At 40.1% G+C, this 16,559-nt stretch overlaps 1 long non-coding RNA gene and 1 pseudogene across 1 annotated transcript; both read left to right on the top strand.

The window, feature by feature from the left end:
• The first annotated feature begins 8,991 nt into the window (after positions 1-8,991).
• On the top strand, positions 8,992-13,600 carry LOC129356930 (kinesin heavy chain-like; annotated as a pseudogene).
• Positions 13,601-13,671: 71 nt separating this feature from the next.
• Positions 13,672-14,298, top strand: LOC129356933 (uncharacterized). The gene is made up of 3 exons (XR_008605468.1): positions 13,672-13,745; positions 13,818-13,847; positions 13,956-14,298. It is a non-coding gene; the product is annotated as an uncharacterized LOC129356933 (long non-coding RNA).
• Positions 14,299-16,559: the final 2,261 nt, after the last annotated feature.

Raw genomic sequence — 16,559 nt, 5'->3', positions numbered from 1 at the left:
GCCCGGGTCTGTCCCTGGTCTTGCGCTGGTCTGGCTCGGGTCTGGCTCGGGTCCGGTCCTGGTCTGGCGCTGGTCCGCGCTGGTCCGTCCCGGGTCCGGCCGGGTCTTTGCCGATCTCATAAGTATATTTTAAAATGACCATTTCCAGTGGGGTGGCAGTAGGGGTGGCAAGGCCTCTGTTGGGGGTGGCAAATGCAATCCCTGCCACCCCTCTGTCCGCCTCTGCTGTCTGAGACGTTTTAATTTTGCTGGAGACCAGAAAATGATTTTAGTGAAAGTTCCAGTTTCATATCAATATCTGATACTTTGAGTCCAAAATGTTCCTAATAATCATTACTTACTGTCAACACATTGAATCAGGAGATTCTCTATGATCCATGCAGCAGAAAATGGATCCCAACATCTTCTAGTTACTGGAGAAATTTCACTGCTTCATCATGAAAAATGGACCCAAACACTCTGGTTCTGGTTCTGTCCACCATGATCCATATCATCACTATAGTAGATCAGACTGATGGACTGAGAGTTTATCAGTCTGTCTCATCTCAATGTGTGCAGACATATTAATGAGGATCATCTGCAGATCCTGGGTCACCTGGACCCGGTTCTGACCCAGTCCAGACGGTTCAGACCGGAAGGAGCAGCAGGACCGGTTCTGCTGCTGTCTGCAGGACGACCAGAACAACGTGAAGCTTTTAGCTGCAGCAGGTTGACGACTGTCCACTTTCTACTTTGTTAAAGCATCAAATCCAGCAGATGAACGGAGACAGAACTGGAGCATCATGTGTTTGTTCTGCTCCCAGTTTCCTCTGTGGCAGCATTTAATAACCTGCTGCTGGGAAACATGTTTCTATACAATATATTACTATTATTCATGATGATGCAGCAGATAGTGGCTCAACAAACCCAGAGATGCCAGAGGTCCACAGCAGCTGGACTTCCTGTTCTGCTCACTTCATTTATAACTCACTTCCTGCTTGATCTAAACGGTCTAGTCCAAGTCAGAGCTGTGAGCAGTTCCTCCTCCTCTCCATCATCTCCAGTCGTTTCCTTCATTCAGCTCAGTCAGCCTCTTCATCAGCTGCTGCAGAGAAACTGAACTTTCCTTCACTGATGATAGAAGATCTTCAACATCTGACTGCAGCTGAAGGTCTGAGGACATGAAGCCTGGACCAGAACCAGAACCAGAACCTGGACCAGAACCAGAACCAGAACCAGAACCAGAACCAGAACCTGAACCAGAACCTGGACCAGAACCAGAACCTGGACCAGGACCAGAACCAGAACCAGAACCAGAACCTGGACCAGAACCAGAACCTGGACCAGAACCAGAACCAGAACCTGGACCAGAACCAGAACCTGGACCAGAACCTGAACCAGAACCAGAACCAGAACCTGAACCTGAACCTGAACCTGGACCAGAACCAGAACCTGGACCAGAACCTGAACCAGAACCAGAACCAGAACCTGAACCTGAACCTGAACCTGGACCAGAACCAGAACCTGGACCAGAACCAGAACCTGGACCAGAACCAGAACCTGGACCAGAACCAGAACCTGGACTCTAACCAGGAACTGCACAGATTCTCTGTGGGGTCAAACTCAGTAGATTAAAGATCAGATGATGATCAGATGATGATCAGATGATGACATCACTGTTATCATATTTTAGTCTGTTTATGATCCAGATTGATTTCATTAGAACTGAATTTATTTTCTTCTCTAATCACAGACTTGGTGGCTGTTCGCTCCTAAAGGCTGAATGTGAAGTTTTGGCCTCGACTGAAGTCCAACCCAGATCTGACTGAACTGGAAATAAATCAGATCAACATAGAAAAAGCTGGAGAATCTGGTATGAAGCATCTGGTTGAGATCCTGGAGAATTCAGTCAGTAAAGTGAAGATTCTGAGGTTTGTTTTCTATTTATTCAATAAAATCATTTATTGATTCTTTAATCAATAGTTAATCAATTTAATGTTAATATATATTATTTTCAAACAACCTGTTTAATCATCAGAATAAAATCTCTAAAACTTTTGACCTTATTAATTATTTTCTTATTTCAGACTTTGACATTATTGAACTTTGTTTTTCAGTTTTTCTCTTTAAAATTTTTTGATGAACAAAATGAGTAAAATAATTGAAATGCTGTGAATGAATGATGGAGATGTTTCAGTTTGGTAAAGATTCAGATGCTTTTATTTCTGATTCTTTACATCAGAATGAAATGTTGATCCTCCAGAGCCACAAACACTGACGAGTTCAAATCCTCATTAATGAACGTCTAAGAAACCACTGATTGTAGAAAGCAAATCTAGATGCAATGAATGAAAGTGAGGTTTGCAGCAGCAGCAGGTTCCTCAGCTTTGTCCTGAGGCTGGGTTCTGTTGGGCCGGGTCAGAGAGGAACCGTCTCCTGAGGAAATAATGGCCTCCATTGGCTTTCAGCAGCTTTAATAGGAACCCAAAGGCCATTAATGAAGAACCTGACTGGTTCTGATCCAGTTACCAAGTCGGGTCTGATGATCAGGAACCAGCAGAAATAGCTCAACTCATCCAGACTGATAGAAACTTTGAGTTTCTTTGTTGATCAAATGTTCTGGTTCTGCTGGTTTGGACTCTTTAAACCAGTTTGACTGGATCAGATGTTAGAATCAGTTCATCATGTTTCTTTTACATTCAGGGAAATTAATTTATACATTTTTATTATTTATTTGTTCATATTTCAGTTTTAACTGCATCCTGTTGGTTCACATCTTTTATTCTTTATTCAGATTGGATCAATGCAGTTTCTCAGAGACCAGCTGGACGTCTCTGTTCTCAGCTCTGAAGTCCAACCCGACCCATCTGACAGAACTGGACCTGAGCGGAACCAACCTGGAAGGTTCTGGACTGAAGGATCTCTGTGGTTTTCTACAGACTGAAGGCTGCAGACTGGAGACATTGAGGTATTTTAATGATACAATTATTGATATTTCTGTGAATAATTCTATATAATTGATCATCAATCAAAGTTCATTTCTTCTGATCTAATCAATATTTCTGAGTTTGTTCCTGGATCCAGAGTTTAATTTAGTTTCTCTGTGTAACTGAGTTGGACCTGCTGATCTGAGGTCAGAACAGGACAGCATTCGGACCCCAGTGTGTAGAAATCCCCCTCAGGTCAAGCAGGTCAAAGGTCAACATGAAATGTCCCTTTATTGATGATCCATAAATCCCACATTAGTTTTAAATCTCCTGCTGTTAGTTGATGATCCAGTCCAGGTTTACAGAGTCCAGGTGTTGCAGTGCTTTAACTAGACCAGATTAAAGATGCTGATATCGTGATCAATATTCCCATTTCTGCAGCGTCTCTGATGAACGATTCAGAACCAGAACCAAATGACCCACAATGACCTCACAGAGAAAAGGATCAATATTTTCTAGTTGATGGTTCAGAAACTGAATCAGCACAAAATGATCAACTTTCAGAATGTGACGATATGATAAAAGGATTGAAATCAACCCGTTTCCATCTGTCATACTGAGCAATGAGCTGCAGTTCAAATACAAGCAGCAAGAAAAACATCATTAATAGATTAATGAAGAAAAACTGGAGCCATAAAATATCAGCAGATCAATGATGGACAGAGCAGTCAGAGAATCCAGAGCCTGGAAGGAAACATGGAGAGAAAAACATCCACTGAGTTTAAGATCCTCAGAAACTTTGAGACAAACTTTGACTTTCTTTGTTGATCAAATGTTCTGGTTCTGCTGGTTTGGACTCTTTAAACCAGTTTGACTGGATCAGATTTAGAATCAGTTCATCATGTTTCTTTTACATTCAGGGAAATTAATTTATACATTTTTATTCTTTATTTGTTCATATTTCAGTTTTAACTGCATCCTGTTGGTTCACATCTTTTATTCTTTATTCAGACTGAGGGAATGCAGTTTATCAGAGACCAGCTGGACGTCTCTGTTCTCAGCTCTGAAGTCCAACCCGACCCGTCTGACAAAACTGGACCTGACCGGAACCAACCTGGGAGATTCTGGACTGAAGGATCTCTGTGGTTTTCTACAGACTGAAGGCTGCAGATTGGAGACATTGAAGTATTTTAATGATATAATTATTGATATTTCTGTGAATAATTCTATATAATTGATCATAAATCAAAGTTCATTTCTTCTGATCTAATCAATATTTTCTGAGTTTGTTCCTGGATCCAGAGTTTAATTTAGTTTCTCTGTGTAACTGAGTTGGACCTGCTGATCTGAGGTCAGAACAGGACAGCATTCGGACCCCAGTGTAGAAATCCCCCTCAGGTCAAGCAGGTCAAAGGTCATCCAGTCTAGAAAAGTGAAATCCTGGAATCTGACAGGAACAAATCAATAATCAATGATAGATGCTTCAACACTTTGATCAGAACCTGGAATGATTTTACTGACTAAAATCCTCCAACACATTAGACCAGTACCAGGTTCTGGTTCTGGTTCTGGTTCTGAAGTCAGCAGGTCTTTATTGGAGCAGCAGCTTGTTGGCATTAATATTCATGAGAATCTTTAACTGGTTCTGTTGGACTGGTTAACCTGCATCCTGTTGGTTCACATCTTTTATTCTTTATTCAGGTTGAATCTCTGCAGTTTGTCAAAGATCAGCTGTGATTATTTGGCCTCAGCTCTGAAGTCCAACCCGACCCGTCTGACAGAACTGAACCTAATTGGAAACAACCTGAAGAAATCAGATGTTCAGCAGCTGAAGGATCTTGTAGAGACTTTATTGTAAGTAAATGTTTGCAGTGAGTCCAGCTGCTGTCAGCATATTGAACTAAACCCAGTCAGCATCAAAGCAAAGATCCAGTGTTCCCAGTAAAGCTGCAGCTTCTCAGTGGGAGGAGAATGGTTCAGGCTTCCTGATTGGACACAGCAATCAGCCAATCAGAGGAGCAGCAGCTTGCTGTGTTGTTGCTGTGTCCATGTCTCCAGGACGTCCAGCTGGACTCCAGCGTCCAACATGTCTAGAGACAGTGGTCCTCATTCATCAAACAGCAGCAGATCTGATCTCAGACCTGCTTGTTCTCTCAGTTCAACAGGAAACAACTGATCAGGTTCATCTTGGTCACAGCTCTGAGATCAGTCTGACTGGAAACCATCTACTGGATGTGCTGCGTCACTGACTGCTACTGGAAACACTCACTGATCTGCTCTCCTTCCTTCTTCTCTCTGCAGGTGGAAGAACCCATGATCTCTATAAAGTAGAGAACGTCTCTGTGTCCTGCTGATCCTCACAGGTTGAAGCTGTAGCAGTTTGAGTCTAAAGAGACTCTGGATCAAGATGATGACCTTTGACCTCAGAACATTTTCTATTTCTATTTCAAATATTTTCCAGACGTCTATTGTTGAAGATTTTCAGTTTTATTTTTCATCTGATCTGTTTGATGATCTGCAGGAACAAAAGAGAGAAAAATACTCTGAGTTTGTTAGAAAAGTTGAATTGAGCAAAAACATGAAGCATAAATTTTATTAAAAAGCTTTAAAGAGTTTGTTAATGGGACAAAATGTAATTTTATTCTGTTGAGGTGAAAAAGTTGATCTAAAATCAGACATGATAGCAGCTCTATAGATTCAGAGCCAAACAGTAAAACTTCCTCTGGATCTGTGGCATTAAATCCACTTGAGATCCAGACGTCCTGACCAGATCCTGCAGAGAAAGAAACAATATTTGAACGTGGATCATTTGGACTCGGCTGCTTGGATGTGTGTTTGGATTTGAAAGGTTTTGTTGTGAAGCAGAAAGTTGATGAAGTTCACAGTGAAGACGACTTCAGTCCACCTGAAACCTGGTTTCACTCAAACGTCTTTATTCACTTTAAGTTTCTGATGCAACAAGAAGGAAGAAAAGGTCAAAGGTGAACCAGAGATTAACTCCTTGTTGCTCACAGATGTGATGGGATCAGTTTGCACAGCTGTTGTTCAAGGAGAACAGTTTTATTTTCCAGCTTTTGTTGATGGATGCAAATTTGCATCAGAAGATGAGAAAATAACTTTCTTTGGTTTATTTGTGTGGATTTAAAGTGGAACGAGTTTAAAGAAAAACTAGAGGAGAAACCTGAGCCAGCGTTCTGACAGACCAAACACTGAGGAACCAGAGTTTGCATCGTCAAAGTGATGAAATCATCTGAATGTTGTGACTCGTTTCCCATCAAATCCCTGACAGGAGAAGCAAAACCTCACGTCTCCAACATGAAGCTGCAACAGGATGCAGAACTTCCAGCGAGCGTCACGTCACTCACAGCAGATCAGGAGCCTCGCTCTTCACCTCAACACCGCCTAAAACCTGGGACCAGGGGTTAAAGGTCATCTCCTGCACCTAGTGCAACATTTCACTTCTCATGAGAGCGCGTCTCAGTTTAGAGGCCAAAACCAGCAAGAAGCTTCAGAGTTTCCTGCAACGTAGCTCTGGTCTGTTGGCTTCAGTGAGGCTGGTTTTACTGAAGATGTGTTCAGGTACGCAGGAAAATTCAGCGCTGATACAGACGGGACGAGCGACTCCACCTCTGATGATGCTTGGATAAAAATTAATATGTTCATGAGATGAAACAGTTAATTTTCCTCACATATCAGGACATTCTCCATCGGTCATCCTGCCGTCGTTCTGGATTTATTCATTATTTACATCATCAATAGAAATTGTTCAACCAGATGTTTCTCTTTGTTTTAATTTTCACTGTTATAAAGTCAGATCAAGTCAGCTTACATTACTGTCGTTAAATAAGAGTCACTGCAGGATTTTATTCAGTTTGATTAGAAATAAAACGTCTTGTAAAGAGTTTAATACAGCAGCTTTATTTTATAATTTTAAACAGTTTTTAAAATAATAAAGAACAGTTATTCTTATGTCAGCTGGTTGTTTTTTTCTTGATATTTGAAGCTTTTTCATACTTTCATTCTCAAAATTAGCAACAGTTAATATTTCCGGGATTGTTACACAATAAAATGTAGGATTTTTTCAAACTAAATTTCCATCTATTGTAAAATAAAATATTACTTTATAAGTAGTTGTTCACTTTGTATCTAAATTATTCTAATAATTAATCTCTATCTCTAATAACATACATGTATGAAATATATAAATTATTATTCACAGGATTAAGTTAATATAACTTGTCATTAGAAACTAGTGAAAAGTTTAAAAGTTTATTAGTTTTATGATGGTTGATTGAGTTCTTACTGCCCTCTGGTGGTGAACTATCATAACTACAGACATTATTCGTATAAATTGTTAAACCGGATGTTTGTTTTAATGTAAAATTTTATAACGTCAGATCAAAGTTAACTCCAAACAGTGAATCAAAATATGTCTGAATAACAAACTAGACAGAAATCTGTGATAATGACTCGGGATGTCTTTTAGTTTTTCTCTAAACTCCACATTAATGGATATTAACATAAATAATGCAGCATTATCAGGGCTGTAGTTCCCACTAAGGCCACCAGAGGGCGCAAATACCCCGCTCTGAATATAGAGGTGAGTTTGAAGAGCTGCAGCTGGTTTCTGGAAATCAGTGTTTTATCTGTCAGTGTGAACTAGAAGCATCTCCACAGAGACGAAAACATCCCGCAGAGACTCTGAGCGGAGCTAACGATGCTAACAGACTAGCAGCGGCTTCAGGGGAGCTGTGGTTCTTAAAACTGGAGCTTCAGCTCCAACAGAGCTGAAACAAACTCTGGTTTAGGCGATAGATGCTGAGCTTCCGGTCTGAAGGTAGGAAAATATTTATGAAAAGTTAAATTATTCTGCAAACAGTCAGAATAATGTTGATATTTTAGCTGCAGAGCCGCGAACTGAACTATTAATATCAGAGCAGGGCGGTTTCTGCCCTCTAGTGGACACAGATATAATTACACCTACTTGATAAAGTTAGAGAGTTTACAAACTACATTCACTTCCGGTGAGTACTTTCACATTAAGAACCATAGAAACGAGTTCCTCTGTTAGCTTTCATTTGAAATAATAAATTTTACTTCTGTTGTTTTTCTCTCTGAAACAATAAACCGATCTCTGACCCGGTTCCATCTCTGACCCGGTTCCATCTCTGACCCGGTTCTCTCTGACCGGTTTCCTCTGACTCTCTTGTTCATGAAATCAGTTTCTACATTCAGAGACTCAAACTGAAATGTTCTTTAGTGAAGAAGAAACTTCATCTGGTTCTGATGTTGAAGCTGCAGCTTGAATCCGTCTCAGGATTCGGATCAGAATCCAGTTGTATCACCGATCAGCATCACTGTGGTTCCAGAACCTGGCCTATCTCTACCTGTGCAGGCCGGAGGAGGCCAAGAGGTCAGAGGGCAGAACCACAACTGGACCTGGTGCCGTCATGTCGATGTTTTTTAGATTTAATCTAAAAATTAAAGATTTTTTTAGATTAAATCTATCTAATGTAGAATTAGATTTTGAGATTTAATTTATTTCTTTTCTTGCTGCGAATCTCCGGTGAGTTCTGTGCTATAATTAGCTCGTTAGCTATCGATTAGCCACAAGCTAATGTTTTGCTTTTGTATTAAAGGTTGGATTGTCATGAAATTTTATAGTTTAAAGTTGAAAGGAAAAAACAAAAACAATCGGCGATACTTGTTTATGGGTCAGAATGCATGTTTCTACATGATGTTTGTAAGTGAATTAGAAATGTTTCTCGCTAACTCAAAGGCTATTCTGCTAATATTGCACCTTTTCTTTTGAAATGGTGACACTGATGAGGTATTTAATTTATTTCGCTGTATGGAATTTAAGAGTGCTAAAAAATAAGATATTGATGTAATTCAGTGAATAGTATTTTTGTGATGTTTGTTGAGTTAAAAGACAAAAGTTATTTATCACAAGTACAAATAATTTTATCTACACGGAGAGGAGATAAAATTTCACTGAGGTGACTTAGAGTTGCATAATAACACTAAAGTGAAAGATATTTCTGCTACATGCAGGTTGTTGGTTTTTTGTGTTGAGGAACAACACATGAAGAACAGCGAGCCAGGATCCACAAGATCAGATTCACATTGTGTCCACTACGATGCCAAAGAAGAACCTTCTGTTCCACTAGATGGGTGGGATTGGGTTAGGGTTAGCTACAACATGACATTCAGATCTGAAAACTGAACTGAAACCGAATCAAAGGAAAAGAAACCCCTGAACTTGACTGACTTGACTTAGGACTCCTAGAGGAAAACATTGACTATTTTGTTCTGTTCGTGTTATTGCCAAAATGTGTAATAAATATGTGTTTTGTTCAACTCTTTGTTTCACTTTTTCCTCCTGAGATGAACCTAGTTTCTGATACGCTAATTGATCATAAAGATTTATAGTCACTGATTCCCTTGTCGTACGTGACTACCAGGTTAGTAGACCTTACATTTATGATTAGAGTAATAATAAATACAAAATGTTTAAATTCTCAGTAAGCAGTGACCAGACTCTAAATTTGTGTGTTCTCTCTGCAGGTTTCTTATTTTGAAATCTACCTGGATAAAATCAGAGACCTGCTGGACGGTGAGTCTGTTCTCCCACTTCCACGTTCTGACCTTCAGAAAACCACATTTTACTGAGGATCTTTCTTAATTCTAGCACCAGCTGAGTTTTGAGATCTTTGTCTTGCTTTCAGTGTCGAAGACGAACCTCGCTGTGCATGAAGACAAGAACAGAGTGCCCTATGTGAAGGTCAGTAAGACGAGTTTCAACTTCTTCAATGAGGGTTAGATCTGGTTTGACACAAACATATTTTCGATGTTTTTATCTGTAAATGATGTTGTTCCAGCTGTAACGGCCTGCTCTCTGTTTCAGGGCTGCACTGAGCGCTTCGTGTCCAGTCCTGAGGAAGTGATGGACGTCATCGACGAGGGAAAGGCCAATCGGCACGTGGCAGTGACAAGTACGTAAACATATTTATTTATCACATTTATTCAATTATAACTTTTTACAAAAACAGAAAATATGTAGAACAAGTCTAAGACATGTTTTGTGCCTGCTGCAGATTTACCATTTTTGTTTTATACTGAAGTCTAATTCTGCAATCATGAACTTTTTGATCTGTGTTTTGTTGCTGCATGACTTTATTGATATCATTTAGACAAATAACACATTTTCTCTCAGTTTTAGCTGCTATACTGTGGATTTTCTGTGGCAAAATGAAATTTCACATCAAAAAGTACAAAAATAACCCTGAACTACCTACTGTTGGCCAGTAGGGTGCAGTAAGCCCGAGAGCATTTAAAATGCATTTGCAAAAAAATATTCGGTTAAAAATTATATTTCCATAAAGATATCAAAAATCTTGTTCAAAAACATATTTTTGGTAAAATATTTCCTGTTAGGGTTTATTTTTCCTACTAAATATCTTTATTATGTTGTTGGATGGAGTAAAATCAGACGATTTTTGGGAAATTGAGTTTTTCTCACCAAAAAACACAATCTGGTAAAATGATTATATGTGCAACTGCTGCAGAAAATGGATTAAAACAACATTTGATTGACTTTTTTATCTTCTGTCATCATTGCCTATGTGGCGTTGGCTTATTTAAAAGGGACTTTTTTTACATAAAATGAGCAGAAGATGATTTATGAATGATATATATATTTTTTAATGAATGATTTTCTGTTTTCTGCTGCAGACATGAATGAGCACAGCTCTCGCAGCCACAGCATCTTTCTGATCAACATCAAGCAGGAAAACGTGGAAACGGAGAAGAAACTGTCAGGGAAGCTTTACCTGGTGGATCTGGGCCGCAGCGAAGGTCAGTCTGAGATTAATGAGGTCGCATTCCTCTGCTGAGCTGTGAGATTCATAAAGTCCGATTGTTTGACAGGTCAGCAAGACCGGAGCAGAGGGGCGGTGGACGAGCAAAAAACATCAACAAATCTCTGTCGGCGTTGGGGAACGTCATCTCGGCTCTGGCTGAGGGAACGGTGAGTTTGGTTCTCCCTGAGGTTCTGATGGAGCGAGTTGGAGATGGTTGATCTGATCCCGGTTCCCCCAGAAAACCCACGTGCCGTACAGAGACAGCAAGATGACCCGGATCCTGCAGGACTCCCTGGGAGGAAACTGCCGCACCACCATCATCATCTGCTGCTCGCCGTCGTCTACAACGAGGCCGAGACCAAGTCCACGCTCATGTTTGGACAGAGGTACTCCTGGCTTCTTCTCTGGAGCACAGATAAGGAAACACATTCAGGTTTTGGATCTCGGCTGCTTCTAGGAACAGTCCAAATGCTCTGAAAAACTAAATGTTAATGTATTTTGTTGTTGTTTTCTTTGGTTTACTAAAAACCTCCAGAATGTAACGTCACAAATTAGCAAACAGTTACCTAGCAACCCAAGATGAGCTTCAGTATGTTTGATACAATGGCTGCTGGAAAAGACAAGTGTTTTGTGGTTGTCTTACCATCCAGAAACCATTCGCTGCATTCTTGTTGCTTGTGCTGGAGGCTCTTCTTGACTTGTTTGTCTGGAGGCCGACAAATATCATTTCAGGGGCCTCAAATGGCCCTCAGCCGCAGTTTGGACACCCCATCTGTAGATGTTGATTTGAAGTAAAGTTGGGGAATTTAAAAGTGATGCTCCTTTTTTTTATTGTGTCCTCTCTCTGCAATGATTTGAGAGTGTAATCAGCTCCGCATCATGATACTGCCACCACCATGCGTGTCAGATGTCATGTATGTTCGCCTGCAGTGTTTCAGATCTTTGGGTCGTGTGCAGGTGAAAGTTGATGTCAGTTCTGCAAACTAACTCAGGTGTTCAAAGTGAGGGACGCGGCCATTTACGGCCCGAGGACTGATTTAGTGCGGGACTCAAAGCACAAAAAGAAATAAATCAGGACAAAACTACAACTTTTAAATGAAAATCATGTGATGCATCACACAGTGATCATCTGTTTCTAGCTTTTTGGTTCCCTTCTATTGTCATGGTATCTAGAACATGCACTCATTGCTTTTACTCAAAACTTCACATCTATGAACTAAAATCTGCTTTTAGTTGCTGGATTCAAGCTTCCAGGACATTTTATTTTTATTAGCAAGAGTAGATAAATACTTTTTCAGTTTTTTTCAATTTACAAAAATTCTACAAAAAACCCTCTGAGTAATTTTACTTTTTAAATTTAAATATTATGCTTTGTTTATTGTTGAGTATATTAAAGAATCACAACAATTTTTGTGATTTATTTGTTAAAAATGTCATTTTTTTGGCTTTCAGTTATTTTGTCCCAAATACATTTGAACCCTCCTGATGTGCAGATGTTGATGGACTGATGGTGGCCATCTTGTCTGGTTCAGGGCGAAGACCATCAAGAACACGGTGTGTGTGAACCTGGAGCTGACCGCAGAGGAGTGGAAGAAGAAATACGAGAAGGAGAAGAACAAGAGCCTGAAGAGCGCCATCCAGAGGCTGGAGGCTGAACTGAACCGCTGGAGGAACGGTACGTGGAAAACGTTACAATCTGCTGAGTCTGCATTGTGTCCCCATCCTCACTCTTCCTCATCCGCTGTTGGTTAGTAACCACAGAGACTCCTCCTCCTCCTCTGTAGCCATTGTTCTTTAAATCTTGCTGAGTTTGTTGCTGATGGAAAATGTTCCTAAGCATTAAATCAACATCCCCTCTACACACACACACACACACACACACACACACACACACACACACACACACACACACACACACACACACACACACACACACACACACACATATTCTAGCAGCTGCAGCCAGACCTGGACGGTTTTCTGGGTCTCTACGGTCTCATCATGACCGGCATGTTCATCAAGGAGAAGGTGGGTCCAAACCCAACAGAACCAGGCAGAACCAGGCAGAACATGTTTCCATGACGGGTCAAACCAGGAACACATTATTATTTAAGACCAAGATTATCATAATCAAGAAGACAGATCAGTGAACTTTACATTTTAATGACCATTTAGCTCTAGAACTGGAAAACATTTTAAATATCTAAAATCAATAAAACAAGTGAAATAAAATATCAAAACTATCCTTCAATAAATTCTGGTTGAGATTAAAACCTGTTTGTTTGTAGAAAAAGGAAAACAATAAACAGTTTTCCTGAAACATAAGTCATTTTTCTGCCTTTAACACATTCAGCAGCGAATACATGAGGATGATTGACAGCACTAAGCCCCTCCTCCTGGCTCTGATTGGTGGTTTTTTGCTGCAGGTCGATATTTTCACAGTCGATCAGCTTCATAACAAACTGTCATCACAAACATATTTTTATAAATTCGTTCTTTCAGACGGTTTGTGAGTTTTCAGAACTTATTCTGGACCTTCTGTGTTCCAGTTCTTCAGAACCAAAGCGAAGGGCTCAGACGATGGAACCTACGCTGTGAGTCCCGTCGTCTCGTCGTGTCGCAGCTCAGATTTTCTCTTGAATTCGTCTTCATGTGTGTTTTTGTGGTCAGTCTCTCAGCAGAGCGACGGGCGACACCTACGAGCCGCTGATGACCGACCCGGAGCGAGGACGGGTGAGTCCAGATGTCCGGTTCTGAAGGTTCTGGTTCTGTTCAGATGCTTCATCTTGTTTCTTCTCATTGTGTCTCTCAGAACCGCAGAGCGCCGGATGACTCCACCTACACACGGTACCAGACGAACCGTCCAGACCAGAACCGCAGTGACCTCTGGATGTTTATCTAACTGGTTCTGTTTGGGTTTCAGGGCCTGCAGAAACGATCAGAACCGACGTATAAAGAGCTTCCTGTGAGGAGAGAGGTGAGCGTCTGAACACGATGAGGTTCTGTCAGGTTCTGGAACCAGTTGCATTAAAAACTCTTGTTTTTGCAGCGTCAGCGGAAGAACGAGCAGGTTTACCAGGTGAGTACCGACCGGACCGGACCGGACCGCTCTGGACCGGACCGCTCTGGACCGACCCCCAACATCTGCTCTGATCAGCTGATTGATTAACTGATGGGCTGCTTTCAGGGTCTGAGCTCGGTCACCAGAGACACCTACGACTCCCTGCAGATGCAGCCGCTTCCGGCCCGCTAACCGGGTCGGTTCTGAAGAATCCTGCAGATCAGCACCAAGTTTTACTCTGATTGGACCCGACGGCTCCTCAACATCTGGGAATTTAAGGCTTTTCCCACCAGATTTGGAGCTTTAAAATTCTGAAATATGACAGTTTTTTATTTAGAGCTCATCAATGTGATCAATAGTTTTTGATTAGTTTAAAGGGAAATCAATAATTCCACTCATTAATTAGCATTCGATGCCGAGAAGTTTCTCTGTTGTGTAAATATTTGTATGAGGATGAGAAACAGGAGGAAACCTGCTCAATAGTTTTGCTTCTAATGTCTGACTGTGTGAAGTCTGAAGAACTGAAGTCAGTTTTGAACTGGATGGAAACACAAGAAGGACAATTTAAACACATTTAGTCAAATCAGAGATAAAATCAAATGAAAATAGATATTTAGGTTAACATTAATATGATGGACATTATGATCATTTAATTGTTATTCTGCTGTTTTAATCATATTTCTTGTCTCCTATGACTCATTTTTATTAACTTTTGTTGTTTTTTTATGTTTTCCTGAGAATTTCTGTTTTTTAGAATGTTATTAAATGTAAAGCTTTTATCTGATGATTAAATGAGTCTTAAATAAACATCTGTTACTCATTTCTGCCTCCTGGTGGACAGAATGAAGGTTTGCAATAATAAAGATTTACCTATAATTTATTCAATTTTGCCAGTAGAATTAGTTACTTATTTAATTGGAAGATTGTTTCACTCATAATTTGGGTAAATGTTGTTATCAGTGAATAATCTGCATGATTCATCAATATTAAGAAATAATTGACTGAAAAGAAGCTCATGTGTTTTGCTGAAGTTATTAGTCACTGGCTCCTAGTGAGGGACCAGAACAAGAGCAGCAAGAGACCAACTAGAACTAGAAGTCAGGGTTTCCTCTGCTTCATCAGCCTGCCGGGCTGATACTGTTGTACTGTAGTGAGAAGGGGCGGAGCCTGAGGTGAGTCAGGAACAATAAGATCAGGAGAAACAGATTATTCACTTTTTATCAGTAAAACAATCAGAGGAGGGCTTCACAACCCTCCTCTGAATTATGACACTCAAAACTTTGTAATATTTTTAACCCAAAAAACGCAGCGGGCCGCTGATGGACGACCTTATGACCCCACCCTGAAGTGTTCCCAGGAATTCCTGCATCAGGAATTTTGTGTTAAATGATATTTACTAGTTTGATTAACATTGATCTGAAACCTTCACCTTCCATTTATGACACATCAGGTTCCTGCTGGACGGATCTTAATGTTTGGAGGTTAAACCTTTTTTTTTTCAGGCATGTTGGCAACGAGGAAACATTCCTGCACAGCAGAGACAGAAACTGGTAAACATCTTCCAGTGAACGGCTGCAGCAACTTAAAACCTGTTTGTAACTCTGCAGGTTTTTAATTTTCGTTGGAAACGTTTGAGACAAACTAGTTGAACAACTTAAAGCCTCCAGGCTAAAAGAGACAAAGATTAAAGAAGTTTATGTTCAGTAGTGAAGGAGGATCAGGTGAGAATCATCATGGAAAGTTTCCTTCATATCAACATTAAACAAGATTAAATAAATGAATAAAATCTGTATTTAATATGAACATGTCAGATGGAGAAACATCAACATTTCAAGGTTCTTGGTTCTGTTGGCTCAGATCATAACAAGCAGCAACTATTATTACTTTTATTTGTTAAATTTCTTTATAGATGAAACTGAAAATCTCCATTAATTTAATAAAATATTGATTAAAATCCTGAATATGTTTCAAACTTAAAGAAGCTTTAAACCTAAACGTGAACTTGTTGTTTAACATTTATTTCCTGGTTTCTTGTTATTCAACAGGTGAACACACCCTGCTGTCAGGGGCGGAGCCTCAGGTGGGTCCCATTAAAGTTCTGGAGAATCGGGTGCGGTTCTCCAGTTCGCTCCCACTGGGTTTGTGTGAACAGAAGGAGAAGCAAAGATCTGATCAGGTGAGTTTTAACTCCACATTCTTCTGGTTTCCAGTCCTGACTGGTTTCTCTCTCTGAGCTGCTGGTTCTGGTTCTGTTCTGGTTCAGCTGATATATCTGGTTCCTGGTTGGTGGATGAAAATATTTCGATATGAAGTCAATAATTTATTGATCAGAGAGGAGCCAGAGGACAGCTGATCACATTTCAATCAATTATTGATCAGTAAGAAGTGATTATGGTGAAATATCAACACAGCGCCCCCTAGAGTATTTAAAAACATCCACTGCTGTTATTTAGACCTGAACTGAGTTAAAACATCAAACCATCAGAACTGAGAAAAATGACTATTGGACCCGTTTACACACCCAGCAGGAAGTCGGCCATTTTGGATCAAATGTCTTGTTTGTTGTTTTTAATGTAAAACAAATAAAAAATGTCAGATTTGTCCTGGAGAGCTCAGAGGTTTAAGCAGAAGAAAACTGTCCTCCACTCTGATCGTCGTTCATTTTCTCTCATTTTGATTTTTAAATGATTGATTAATATTAAATCACAAATCTGCTAAACTATTGGTTGA

The sequence above is a fragment of the Poeciliopsis prolifica genome, unplaced genomic scaffold (assembly GCF_027474105.1).
Source record: "Poeciliopsis prolifica strain line A6 unplaced genomic scaffold, Auburn_PproV2 SCAFFOLD210, whole genome shotgun sequence".
NCBI classification, from domain to species: domain Eukaryota; kingdom Metazoa; phylum Chordata; class Actinopteri; order Cyprinodontiformes; family Poeciliidae; genus Poeciliopsis; species Poeciliopsis prolifica.
The sequence above is the reverse complement of the archived record's forward strand: the minus strand, read 5'-3'. Positions and strand labels throughout refer to the sequence as shown.